The sequence below is a fragment of the Passer montanus genome, unplaced genomic scaffold (assembly GCF_014805655.1).
Source record: "Passer montanus isolate IOZ18808 unplaced genomic scaffold, ASM1480565v1 scaffold153, whole genome shotgun sequence".
Taxonomy (NCBI): Eukaryota; Metazoa; Chordata; class Aves; order Passeriformes; family Passeridae; genus Passer; species Passer montanus.
Window position 1 is genome coordinate 515877 of NW_024362385.1, and position 15033 is coordinate 530909.

The 15033-nt window shown below is 39.3% G+C and overlaps 1 long non-coding RNA gene across 1 annotated transcript in view; it reads right to left on the reverse strand.

Moving 5' to 3' along the window:
* The window catches only part of LOC120498867, a 217063-nt gene that overhangs the window by 41192 nt on the left and 160838 nt on the right, over positions 1-15033 (reverse strand). The window lies entirely within an intron of this gene.

A 15033-nucleotide genomic window follows, 5' to 3' on the forward strand; every position in this document is an offset into this window, starting at 1 on the left:
TTCACATAGTCAAAGCACAGATAAGGAACTGGGTGAAAGAAAGATTGCGTGCCTTACCCAGGGCCATACAGGAAGATTGTGACAGTGCTGGAAACTGAATGTGAAATTTCTAGCTCCCAGCTAACTCATAAATTATTTTACCATCTTCTGCCACAATAGGAAGACTACTGACACTGCAGACATTCCTCACATAACTGCTGGGAATGCTGAATGATTCCAAGTGTACACAAATACATAGAGAAAGAATGGATTTGGAAAAGGCACGTGATAAACATTGCACCCTAATCTGTATTTCCTCATCTATATGTTCAAGTGGCCTAGTTGTAATGGTACTAATATTGCTATCAAAACCCATGGGGGCAATCCAAAAACTCTGGAACACTGCCTTCGATATGTTTGTATTGTCCTTTGTTGAAGGTAATTTCTGTCCTCATAAAATTGTAGCTTGTTTTTTACTTATGTGTAGCAACAGCCCCTCCTCCTGAAAATAGCCTATTATTTCCCACCTTCTACTAAACAAACCACTCAAAAAAGTGAGAGCTTGTGGCACTCTCCAGCTTTGAAAGTGAAGCAGTTAATATAGACTCCTACCTTTGCCAGCCTTCATATTACTTGTTTCTTTGCATTTACTACTTGATGTTGCCACCTTTATCTTTGCTTTAGTTTAATATTGTTTTGTTGCCTATGCTTTTTTAAAGGTGAATCCATTCCAAATGTACTTGGTGGAGCTATGCTTAATATTTGCCAGTGGTCTCAGTAGATTTGAAGTAGACTTGATGTATCAAAAAAGCAGAAAGGATAGGCAGACTATCTAGTCTGACTTTCTGTGCCGCGTGTACTATAGAATTTTGCTTACCACTTCCATGATACCCAAAGTTCTTAATTGAAACTTTGGGGTTTTTGGTAAATCAAACAAAGCCCCACACTGGGAGCTTTCTAGTCAAATCTCCTACCCAGACTTGTTGTCTCTTGCTTTACCTTTCATAATTGTCTTTGCAGTGAAACAGTAATAAACAGTGCACAAAAGCAGAAGAATATCAGCTGGAGAAGGGTCACTAGTAGTTGGACTGTGATATATGATACTCCTGAAAAAAAGTCAAAGCAATCTGGGGAATAAAACTGTATGATGAATTACAGGAAATAGTAAATTACAGAAAAGTGTATTCTCTGCTACTTTTTCATAAATCCCTTAAAACTATTGTCATGAGATGATGATTAGAAATTTCAGTAACACAGTGGTAGAAGCAGCCTGACTCAGAGACTGCATTTGGTTTTGTCTGTAAAACTTCCATTGCTGAATATGTGAAAAGTGCAAGAAAGTGTGCATATGTGAATTAACATTAATCTGTGAAAAAAACAAATAATTTAAACATAATAATTTATCTTCAGATAAATTTTTTGTGACTTCTGAGCCAGATCCATGGAGCTCTGCTCATGTAGAGACCAAAGTTGGCCTCCTAGTTTCATTATAAACCACCATTACAGTTAGTTGAAAAAAATTGTGTAAAAAATTTACACTCTTATAATTTCTCTTCAATCTGCCAATGTTTCCTTGAGTGCAGTTTTGTTATAGAAGCATCCTTAGCACCTTGGCCATCTAAGTATAGTACCAACCAAGATTCCTCCAGTGTTGTCAATTAAATCTCTCACAATTTACCATGCTTTTATCTACAGTTGTGCCCTTTTGTAAACAGACAGAGGTTTACAATTCAGTGTTTACTTAGTCAATCTCCCATGCAGAAATGAACTCGAGTAGATAGTCCTCAAAATGCATTTCTGCTGGGGTCTGAAGTGCAAGTCTGCAGTGCTATATCTATTTACAGGGCATAGATCTCCTATCAGAGCAGTGCCTTCTACATGACAGCAGATTCCTCATTTTCCCTCTGTTTATTTTTGTCCATCAGGATCTTATACAGTGCTCCCTGAAATGAACAGAAAGACACCTATTGATTAACTGGCTTTTCTGTCATGCTCCAGGAAAATGAGAAAGACATATTGATTTTTCGGTTTGCTGTTAAGACACATTTTGAAATTCTGTGGTTTTGGCTCACACTGTAGTCTTGGCAGGGGCTTAAACCTGCAAAATTAAAACCAAAATATGCCACTTCCCCAACTCACTGCTGTTCACTGCTCATACCAGGAGTGCTGTGATTCTCCAGCACAGCAGCCATCAGCCACTTCAGGCAGATTTTCAGCTGCTGTTGTGGCTCCTTCAGAATCAGCCTGCTGCATGTTCACCTGACCACGTCCAACACCACTTACGTGGCATTCAAGATGATGGCAGCAAGTGTGTGGCCTGTCACAGACAAAAACTCATTTTAACACATCTGCTTTTGTGAGGGAAGAGATCTCCGGTGTTTCTCACGTCAAAATTCCAACTAGCTCCCAGCTTCTCCTGAAACATTTCCCTTCACTTACTCTGGGATTAAATGACTGAACACACGACAATGCCCATAGCAGCATTTCCAAATCTAAGTGCCAATGCTGGGATCCTGGGAGAGGTTGATGGGAATTATGCCCTTAACTTCCTCCCTCCAGTGAGACATAACCACATAATTTGCATTCCTACAGCGATCTCACCTCAATTCCATGTGCGTCAGTTGTAGGCAACAAAACCTCAAATCCAGCACTTCACTCAAGTCTATGATTTATTTATAATTATATGAAAGTTCTGGTTGCAATCCCTGCCACAGCCTGAGAGTATCATATCAGCTGGCATTTTAACTGTGCTCATAAATTGGGTCCTAATTGCAAAGCCAGGCAACCAAAGAAATTAACAATATTATTTTCACACATGCTTAAGCTGGTTCCCTTTAAAAATGAGGCTATGTTCAATGCATGTCTAATAAGGATTATTGTGAGTCGCTAGGGGCACTAAAATTTTGAGATGTTTGCCTAAATTATATGGATAAGGAGAAATGTTTTTTACACGAGCTCAAGAGTTAAATAAAACTCTTGAGTTTCAATAAATAGACACAGCTCTTTAGGAAGTGGTGACAATGTGCAATCTGCAAAAGAAGGAAGTCTCAGAGGTGCTGTGGTAATAATGCAGTTACTTGAAGCACATTGAAGATACAAATATCTCTGTGGTTTTTTATTTGCTTCCACTCCTTGAGTCATTCTGAGAAACTTCACAAAGCTGTGCACATTCCAGTTAAGGCCAAAGTATGATGCACTCCTCACTGCATACAAAAAGCTTTATTTCAGAAGGCTACAGCATGGGCTGAGAAGAAGTCTTTTCCAGGCACTGGAAAAGGAAGGTTTGAAGAATAGTGTGGTGGAGAACTTTGTTTCATTGTGTAAAAGAAGAAGAAAGACAAACATTCTTGCCACAGTGAGACAATTAAAAAAATAGGGAAGTGGCTACTCTCAAGACTGAAGCATTTCTGTCATCCACATGTGCTGCTGAAGTCACCAAAATGTGGTGATGGTGAGGCTTTGTCCTAGCTGAGGAGAGACTGTTTGAGAGTAGTATTTTAAGTATTTATTACAAAACCATTAGCACAGCCAAATCCTTCAGAGGATTAAGGAAATTAGTTAATGAAAAAACAGTTCAAAATAATTTTGTATCCCCCAATTTTGAAAATCAAGGAAAAGATCCAATTAAATTAATTTCCAGAAGTCCTCAAGAAGAAAGTGTCATTGGAAAGGAGTTGATTCTGCCCTAGAAGATTCAAAGACAGGAGAAAAGCAGATCCAAATATCTCAAATAAAGCAAACCACCAAAGTAATAAACATGGTTTAGTTTATATTGCTTAAATAAAGATTTTTTTTTTTCTTCTGGATGCACTGTGAAGCAGCTGTCTAGTTAGTGATCATGATTGTTAGATTATAGATTCAGGTCTCCACAAAATCAGCAGCCAAATGCTTCCTAATGCCTTGGTTTACTCAAGGCCACAAAAAACCCCCAAGCAACCCTTAAAGATATCCAAGAATCATGAATAAAATAATCAGCAGAAGCAGAGATGCTCGTGGTATTACTGAAAGACATTTTTGTTATGATTTACTGAGGTCCACAGGACCCTTCAAATTTAGTCAGAGTTTGCATTAGAGGTCTGACCATGCCTACTCCTGCTCCTGTCAATTATTCAGGCTTTTTCTAGCTTTCCCAAGAGAAGCTGCTAAACACTTCCAACAAAGCCTAACTCTTCCCTCACTTTTCTCTGAGCCATCCATCTTCCAGCAAGCTCCATGCTGATAGATCGCTGAGGTGGTCCACAAGTCCAGAAAGAGGCCAAGGCAGCCATGCAGATACAGGAATCTGCCTGGGGTGGTATTATCACAGGCTGAGGGTCTCACAGGTCATTTAAAAGACCAACTTGGGGAAGTGCCTTTGAGTCTAAAAGGAAATGCACTCTTGTCTGGGCAGGTTAATATCCAAATTTGTAGAGCAGCTCAATTCCTCAAACCTTATTGGTAGCAGTGCTGAGTACCACACAGTGTTTCAGTGGAAACCCATGAAACCTCTTCAGATAACAAAGCCCAAGCCTAATTCTCAGTGCTTGCTGGAGCAGGCCCAAAGGCTGAAATAAAGACCTGACTCCTGTGACACACACATGTGATCCACTCCTCTGACAGCTCATAGAGGAAAAGGCTGGAGGTATCAAGTGCATCAACACCTACCTAGGTTTGGAGGGCAGGGTGCTTTCCCATAATCAGGGGGAAGTGTTGGAATGTGTTGTTGCTATGTTTTTTAGTCCTTTTGAAACTGTGGCCCTAAGGAAATGAGGAAATACAGAAGATGAGGTTACATTGTAATTATTTCACTTTCTTTGAACACAGGATTATATGGCTGGATTCATATTATATTAGCTTTCTAAATCTTTAAAAATATAGGGCCTACAATGCACACTCAATGCTTTATTAATTAAATTAATGTATTTCTATTTTTAAAAAAAACCTGCCTATTGAGCAAGCATTCCTTTTTTCCTCTCTCTTTCTCTCTCTCTCATAGTCCTTGGAATATTCTTGTCTGAAAACACATGTGAAAACTTTTATAAATAAAAAAAAATTTTTTTTTGAGTAATAAATCAGTTTTCTGTGATTTCCTTAATATGCAACTTGGTGTTGATAGTCACTCTCTGACCAGGTTTCCCAGCACCCTCACAGGGTGAGCAGCTATTGCCTTAAAAACAAGTGGTATCAGTGCCTTCAGACATCCAAGTGGCTATCTTGTTTTCCAGAGATGTATTTTCCACGCAGGAATGCGCTTCCAGGTCCTTCAAGTAAAAGAGGTAAGAAAGGCAATCTTGAGGTTTCCCCTGAGACCGGGAGCCTGAGCTTACATTCACATACACCAACTTACATGAATATCAGGTTTGTTGACTACAGTAGAATTGTCTCTGAGTTATGCCACTTTCAGGAAGATCAGATAAAGGCTCATTAGGCTTGCTGTTTCCTAAATTCCAGCTCAAGAAAGATTCTGATATTGCAACAAGAAACAATCTGTTTGCCACAATGACATTGAACTGTCTCTCTCATTCTGGTATTTTTTTAAATGCAGCTGTTAAATGTTTCTATACTGATTTCTAAAATAATATCCTCATATATGTATTAATTTTTTAAAAAAGTCTTGTGTGTGTCTTGTAGTGTATAGTATATAGCAGAAAAGAGTTGAAGAATAATCTCATTAATGTTAATCAGCCAATCTGGCACTGTTCTTCAATGGAAGACCAGAGTTGGTTGACTGACTTAAAACATTTCAGTGCTGTTGCTGTGTCTTCAGGTAGCTGCAGGGACAAACGGAAATGACAAATTACATCAGGTCTTTCTTCTGACATCTAGGAGTTGCTAGAGATCATCACTTGTCTACCCTCTGATATACACCCTTATACAGCAAGAAGCCTTGCCCCCTTGGATATCCCTTTTTCTTCCTTTCTGAGTATTACCTGATCTTCTGACAGCTGCATTTGTCCTGATTTTATTCCTTTTCTCCTCTTCTTCAGTTGCCAGGATTCTCTTTGCATCACTAGCAAATTTAAATTTTCTCACAGCTCACCATCCATCCCAGCAGAAATACATTTCCTCAAAAATCACCTTTTTCTTCACTAATTTTCACAGATGAGTGAGAGAGTGTGAACTAGTTGACTTCTAACTGCTGTCACAGTATTTCCTCAACAATCCTTAGGCAGCCAGTTTTTTTTTAAAACACTGCAAATAAAAAATAAATTGTCAGAAGTATTTCTAGATTTCAAATAACTGTCCAGTGCTGCAGGTTGTGTCCAAAATGCTACAGTAAGATACACTCCATGTTGCTGGAATATCAACTACATGCACAAGACAATGCTTCTGCCCAGCAGAATTTCCTCCATAATACATAGGAAATTTCCCAGCATCGAGAGGAATCACTTTTCCACTCTGCTGCTCCTTGAATAACCACTAAATAAACTCCTTGACTCATCCCTGCGAGGTGAGCTGAGAGGACAGCCTGAGCAGCACTGGACTGCAAGGCTTTGCCAAGCACCCTTTATTCTGTGTCACAATGGCCTCTAGTGGATTACAGACCGCTGTATCATCCACCCCCACCTAAATTTCCTTTATGGCTTCCTTTGAGGTAAAAGGAGGACACCATGCCATCGTGTTCACCTGCTGCATTTAAAGTTAGAGCTGCAGAAGGGTAGCAACAAAATGAAAAGTACTGTCTTCTCCCAGATGCTTTATCAATATTCCCTCTTGCTTTATCAATAGAGGATAACTGGCTTCTCAACGAAAAAGAAAAAAAAGAACAAATTAATTTCTAACAGGCTTATTTGACTTTGACCTCCTCCTGTTTTTAATGTCATCTGATGCAACTTCATTGGTATTGCCTCTGGGTTTCTTAAGAACAATGAGTACAAACTGAAGAGACAAGGAAAAATTCAAAGGAGAATGTGTTTTGTAGTCATCAAATGTCTTTCACAATACAGGCTTTTAAAGGCCCACTGACATGTTTGTGTAATTTATGCTTCCTGCTTCATAGAACACACTGCCTTATCACTGAAGATTTTGTGCTGCTATTTGTTTGGTAATGGCAGGGCGGGGAAAGTGTTGCCAAACACAGTCATCCTCAATTTCTACCTGTTAATCTTCCTTTCAAGAGTCAGCATGGACTCATTTTTTAATAGTGGTTCATCCCTCAGAGGCACATTTGGGCTAAAGTACAAGGATCAGTAGTTCTCGCAGGGTACAAGCAGCACCATTCCCACCTGCAGAGAGCTGTCACAAGAGTATCTGAGACTGGGTATAAACAATCTTGAGGAACTAATATGGGTTAGGGAAAACAATGGCAACTTTTCAGAAAGAAAAGTCAAGTGAGCAAGCTCCTCTTTGTCAGGGTCCAACCTGATCAGCTACTGCAGTGAGGAGGTTTTCTCCCCTCAAAATGCAGTATGACATTCCAATGTACCTTGTACACTTAGATAGAAACAAAGAGAAACCCCGGTTTTGTTACAAAAATAAGAGAATGCTTTATCAGAAGCTTGAGGTCTTTGAAGGTCTTTCTTGCAATCAGTCTTCTTGCAAGAAAACAACGTGACTGAAAGAAAGGAGAACTAAGCTGCTGCTTTTGCAGCACTGTCTCCTTTCTTTGGCTACAGGATCTCTCAGCTTGTTCTTAAAGGTTTAAGGTAGAAGTCAAGATGAAGTATTATCCCTTGAAGAACTGTGTATGGTCCCTGCTGCAGTACTTTCCACAAAGATCAACACCAGGGATTTCTTAAGGGCAAATTGACCATGAAATTGGAAGAGGGAGTAACGGCCCTCTTTAGGAGCTCCAGGAGCTTGGTGTGGTTTATACCTTGTAGGCACACTCAGGTGGAGCTCAGCCTTATGCAAAGCCCTGTGCATAGTTTGGATGCAGGAATCACCTACAGAAAAAGACAAGCCTGAAAGGAAAAATGGTTTTTATCTTGGCTTCAGGAGCATGGAAGGGCTAACAGTTCACCAGCAACTGCTCTTGTTCCACAGTGCTGGTGGTGGGCACAGAGAAGGCAAGATGATTCCACAACCTCTTTCCCTTGGTAGCTTCTCTGGCTTATAAAAAGTGATTTTCATTCCCATGAAACACACTTAGATGTAGGAAGTAGTATAAACACTTGTAGGTTGAGCATCTATGCAAGCAACCCCTTAAAACAGGTATATTGACAGGGAACTTTTTCACAGACCTAAGTCCTGGGGGAACTTGCTGTAGCATAGATGTTCTTTAGTTCCAGACATCTTGGAGCACATGAGGGCCCTGGTGTGAGTCAGTGCATGGACCAGCATTTGGAGTCTGCAAAGAAAGCTGCCATGCAGCACAACTCTAGACATCTCAGATTGCTTGCAAATGACAGAAGCTTAACTACTTTGAACAGTTATGCTCCCATGTTTGTCTGTTTTGCTATTGAGAAAAGTTTTGTGATCTGCTCTACCAAGGAAATAGAAAACTAATTTTCTATCAGAGGGCCTCCACAGCGAAAAAGATAGAAGAGGAGAAACAGAAAACACACAGTACAAAGGCAGGCTTGTGTCTTTGCTGAATATTTTCATTGTTTTCCCTGTGGGGCCAGTGGGTTTTTATGCACAGCACTAGCACATTTCATTTTGACAATGAGTCAGACTTTCCAAGTCACTACACCTTTCACAACATACTGCAAACTGTCAGTGTGGTAACTTCCTTAAGTTTAATGAAGTTACCTTATGAAATCTCTTGACAGAGCAGGCCAAAAACAAAAACAACAACAAAAAAAAAAAAAAAAAAAAAAGAGAGAGAGAAAAGGAAAAAAAAAAGAGGCGTCTAAAAAATTGAGAAGAGTCCCTCATGAAATGTGATACATGCAATCTGGAAAACTTCTGAGAGGAGAAGGAAGAGTTGTGTGCTGACAAATGGTGCAAACTTCTGGCTAAGATTAGATTTCTGCTGGCTGGATTTAGATAACTGGCTCAATTTTCCAGTGGACTGAAGGCCGGCCGGCTCCCTGCAAGCCACAGGTAGATCACTAAACTTGTGAAATCCACTAAATTAGAGCCTAAATAAAGTTCCAGGACTGGTATGTTTTAGAAGACTCAAAGAATTGTTCTTTGAAACCTAAATCTCTGGGAGGTTTTTTTGCACAGCCCCAGGGCTATTTCTAAGCACTGATTTAAAAAAAATCAGTCAGTCTACTTTTTTTTAGGGTAGCCACATGATGAGTGTAGAGAGGTATCTTACATTCACTGTACAGCTGAAGAAATTCCAAGAAAACAGTGACCAAAATGAAAGCATGTCTGTCAGTGACTAAAAGCAGAGACATCCACTTAGACCAGGTTGAAAAAACATACATAATTTAAGGATTAGCAGGCTAGCAGAGTTGGAAGGATTTCAAGCTCTTTACTGGGCTCAGGAGGAAATCTCTTTTAATATTCTATGTCATTCAGAAGTAGTCAAGGATTAGTGGTTTCAGAGGAACAGGTCAATACTGATGCATGAAAATGCTGAGGAAGGTCAGCACTGTTTCTCCTGGGTGCTGTGGAAAGAAACAGGTATTGCATCTTTATCTGTACTGTTTGAAGCTAAAAAGAGTATCTAATGGGAGGGACTCCTTATGACAAGCTTTCTTTAAACTGGAACTTAGTTAATTTACAGATGTGTATGCTGAGAAAATCTGCTGCCTGCTATTCAATGTCTTTCTTATGTTCTCTCCTTTTTATTTTTTTTTCCCTGTAATTTTGTGTAGAGTATTCCTACACAAGAGATTGTCCAAGGAAATCCACATTTTGGTTCACTTAAGGAATGATCCAGTGCCAGATCTCCTGTTGCCTTCAACAACAGCAGGTCCAGGGCCCTGTTCATTAAAAGCTAGTTGAAAATTTTTATCAACGAGGAACTTTAAAACAAACAAATTCTGTCTTAGGAACAGTACTTGAGATTGATAGCAAATTAAATATGGTTTTGGTTTTTTGAAGGTTTTTTTGTTTTCGGTAATGGAAACAGCAGGGCTTGGTAGGCTGCTTTTTCTGGTCTTTGACTGTGGCTGATTTTGCTGAAATAAAAAAAGTATGCATTTTCTCAGAAAAAAAAAAAAATTAATTTCCTGAACGGTTCTGTAAGTGATCCTGATCTGGACTACAGAAAAGCTCTTTGGACTAGTCAGGCAGAGAACTGAGCCATCTTCCTGATAAAGTCCACTCAGACCTTGGAGGGTGGTTTGTGTACCTGGAAAGCAATCCCACACTCTCAAGTTTTTTATGTACCAGGAAGTGAAACCAAGAATACCAATAATAATGGTTCTCTTAAAAGTCTTGTCCTTACATTTAATCTCTGTTGCAGTAATAGCCAGTAGGAAGAGGAAGAAGAGCTTAAGAGAAGAGCACATATCAAAAATGGCTTTTAAGAAGGCATCACTGAAGCCCTGATTCTGTGCTGCTGAAGTTAGCAGGAACCTAACTGAGGGGGGATGAAGATGGAGCCATTAAAATAATGATCAGCAAAGTTGAATTTCACTGTGTTCAAGAGGTAGAGACTCATATCTGCAACCATCTGATGGCAGGTTTGGCCTTCAGCAGCTGCTTTTTGAGCAGTTTTAAGTCCATTCTAAATTTCTAGTCACACATCTTCCTTTTGATGCTTTTCTACAGCTTGCTGGCAACAATGACACAGGCACTGAAAACTCCTGGCAGTTGGGATGAGTTTCCTTGGCAAGCAGTGAGTAAGATGGCTTTTGTGACCACAGCCATTTCTGTGGGCAACTTTGACTTTCTGTGAGTAAAAGGAGTCACAATTTTGTTATTTAAGCAGCAATGAAAAGGCTGCCTGTGTATCCAGCTGGTTGATATTTGAACAATTAGACTCTGTATTTATCTCCTTTACTAAACTCAATCATATGGAATATGATGATAAATAAATCCTGATGAAATATTGCCTCATTTGCTAAAAGCTTGTTTTAAGCATAGAAACACTTTTGTCAAGTGCTGTTTAACCATAGGGCTGGACTCCTAAGCTAGCAATATTTAAGGAACTTTACCTTCCCCTGTTTTTTAAATCAATATATTCTATTTATCATGCTTATTCCCATGAGAAGGACCTTTTTAAACTTTAATTTAGCATAGAAAATCACAGCTTTTGAAGCTGATGTCAAGACGTGACAGAAATGTGACATGATCAAGCTGTTATTCCACATGACACATAATCATAACTGCTGCTGCGGTGATAGTACTGAAAACAATGCAAAGAAGACAGAGATAGCTGCCCAGGGACTATTTGTTATTGCATGCAAGCTTCCCCATCGTGTGATACAAAGCCCACAGATACTGCTCTGATGGAACTCTGTCAGGAGTTCTGCTAGATAGATACTGGGACAAAATGTATTTTCTATTGACTGGCTCCAGACACCTTTAGCTTCCCCATGTTAACCTGTACTTTCCATTTTGCTTTACTAATCTGTCTATTTTCCTCTTTCATTATCTGAATTAATCCAGTCCATGACACTGAGACCTGGCCAGATCTCTCATTCAGGAGGACATGAAACTGTGTATGGTTGTGTTTATTTGTGTGCAAAAGTCTCTGTCTAGAAATTAAAACCCTCTAAAAGAAGCATGTGCAGACACATGCTCTCCCACACACGATTTTTCACACCCTGTATAAGAGAATCTCAAGCACTTTACAAATCTTTAAGAGTGCATTGGACTACCTAAAAATGAATAATGACCAAGAACACATTTGTATGACCTCAGTTTGGCCTGCATCACACATTACATTTCCATGTCTGTTCTAGGAATTACCCAGTGGGATTCAAGAAGTTCATTTAGTCTGGTAGTCAATCTAGCCAATTGCTAGAAAATGATCAATTGGCCCTTTTGAAGTATCAAGAAATGTAAAGCATCAATAATATTTATTCCTTCTATTAGTTTTTTAATTATTATTTCTTCTTTTTGTTTCTTGTATTAGCCTTTCACCTCTAAACTGAACAGTTCCAATGTTCTCAGCCCCTCTTATTTGGAAGTCTTCCAATAATCACTGTCTGTCCTCCTTTGAATAACGTATGCATGATCAGCATCAAGTTTAAATTTGTTATGTGAAGAAAATATAACATTCATTAAAATATTAAAAACATTAATATTAATTTGGTATAGAAAGACAGTATTTATATGGTATGCTGCAGAATCCCATAGGAGCCATGAACTGAGGGAGAGCAACATTAGCAGTTGGATGTTGTACAAACCATCACTCTTTCAGAATCAATTTGTTAACTACCTAATTGATAACTTTAAAAAACCTCAACCTAAATGTTTTCCTATACAGCAACAGAGCAAATCTGCAATAGAATCTGAAATAGATTTCCAGTCTTTTCATTCCACTGCTTGCTGTTTCTCCAAAGCATTTGCAGCTCTAAAAGCTTAGAGACAAACTCCAACAGAACTAATTTTCTCACATGGCAGCACTTGAACATAGAGCCAGCCTCTTCAGGACAAAATGAAGATGGGACATGATGGTCCAATATATCTGAGCCTCAAATGGCACTTGATTTTTTAAATTAATACTTTTTTATCTCACAAAAAAGCACAAATGGAAGATCAGCTCAGTATTTAAATACTTCCAGGATTGTTCCATCTCATCGGAGTTGGTGGAAAAAGTCTTAAAAATAAGTATGGAGTTAAAGTGACATATTTATGAGGTGAATAAATCAGTGGAGAAACTGTCACAGAGATCTCTGTTTATTAGGTAAGTGCTCTCATGCCCTCATGGCACCTCACATTCAGGGCTCAGTCTGGGGAAAACCTCAATTTGGAATTATGATGCGCTCTTGCCTATTACTAGCAATCAGTTTACCAAATCTTACATTTAAGATAAGCCTTTTTTATTGTTCTTCTTGGACTCAAGATGCCCAAGGGACTTCAGCAGGTGTTTGTTCCATAAATGTGAGGAACTCCTTTATATTAAGTTTGGAGGGAAAGATCACAATAGAGCCAAAATCAAGACAAAGTCAGGACAAATAAAGCCAAGGTTGACTTACAGGGGAAATGTACTAAGATTTAAGTGGTGTAACCCTAAGTACTAATAACTACATATAAACAAAATTAGAGTAGATTTAAGAAGTTGAGCAGCATAAGGGCTTTGACTGGCACAGATGGACTTGCATGTCACTTGATCTGCTGGACCTAAGGATGACATTTGTTATTGAAGTAGTTTTAGGGAGCAGCTTTGTAGCAGAGTAAAATTCAGACACGGTTTCTACATGCAGCTTCTACAGCAGTGTTTTCTCATTTTTGCCTGTGTGTGACCATTACAGCTCTTCAGAAGGACCATCTGTGTTTTTGTGTGGTACCACTTCAGTTATGCACATCATGTTACCATGGTTTAGGGCCGTGTGGTACAAGGTTCTAGGCACCAGAGAATTGAGACCATTCAGCCTTTTGTAAGAGAGAGTGCTAAAAGTGGAAAGTTAGGTTTTTGCCAAATGGCAGATAGTAAATCTGTGTTAGAGAAGAAGCACTACTCTCCTTGTATTCAGAGAATTCTGTAACCAGCCCTTATTAATGTTACATGCAATATGCACTCACATTTGGATACTTAACACTTGAATGCAAAGCAAGATGAGGTAAATATTTATATCCACTGCAGTGCAGAAGTGTGAGTAAATTCCTCCTCCAGAATCTGCCTTGATGACCCTTCTTGTGTCACTTGACATTTCTTGCCCTATTTCTTCATCCTAAAGCACTGCAGATATTCCTCTTCATATCACTTGCGATGGTGTAAATTTGTCATTTACCACAAAGATCTGTTGCAGTGAGGCAAGCATCAGTTTTCTCATGCATTTGGAACTTCACTTTCTAGATTGTCTCTGCTTGCAAATTTAAAAGAGGAAAACGACCCTTTAATTTTACTCCCAAGAAGCCTGACAAGTCACTAATGAAGGGTAAAGTCAAGGAGACAAATGAAGGTCTTATTAAAAAAGACCCGTGGGGCAAAAGTAATTTTTTTTTTTCCTAGGGAAAAATACATCCCTGGGAAATAAGGATTTCAGAGGAGTTTTGTGTCTCATAAAGAAAGCATTCCTTTCTGATGAAAGGTGATCTTTCCAGCAGATGTGCTATGAGGGTTGGTGAAAATACTTCATATCTCTCTTACTTAACAGCATTTTAATGTACATGAATAGGTAAAAAAATACATTTCAGATTATGATGACTACATATTTTTGGATAAAACAGATGGATAAATCTGTTGAGTCTGAGCCTGATCTTCCATCAGATTCACACTGATACCAGCAGAGCTACTTCTGGTTTTTTTGCCAGAAACACAGTCACATAGATGTAGCCAGAGGTCTGGGAAAAAAACCTGAAAATTTTCAGACAGAAGCTAAATTAATTCTCTGGCCCATATTTCAGTTATCTTAGTTTTCACAGTTGTATTTGGATTCCCCTTGCTTTCCATTACTCTTAATGCCCTACAGTTTAGCCGTAAGAGAAACCCTCTGTAGTCCCCTGGCCTGATGTCAGATTTGCCTCAGCAGTGCCCTCTCTCTTGTGAAGCACATGAGCTGAAAGAATGTTGTGGAGATGACAAGAGTGGATTTAGCCTCGAGATCAAGGCGATAAAATGAGTGTAAGGCACAAGATTGTGGTCAGATTATAAACAGAGTAGAGGCAAGGCTGGGCAGAGAGAACAGAGACCGAGGCTGAGCTGAGCTGAAGGAGCTCCAGCACCTGCTCATTCCACTGGGGCTGTGCATGAATGTAGGGCACCCACAGGGACCTCCTGGAGGCACAGCACTCTGCGGATTACCTGCCCTACCTCTGAGGGCACTCTCAAGCCTATCTTCCAGCCTTGGACTTCAAGTGCTTCTTCAGTACTGGACTGGCATCATTCAGACTGAGTAGAAAGAGAGCACCCATGTGATGGGTTCTTTATTGTTACATTACTTCCCTCTTGGCCTGGCACATCCATGTGAGACAGCTCCATAAAATTTTGTTCATAATTTTTGAAGTGCAAAATCTCCGGTAGCTCTGCCCTCAGAAATACACATATCATTTGCAATGAACTCATATTTTCCTATTACTTCATCATAAACGTAGGTTCACTTTTAGCAAGAACTGAAATTT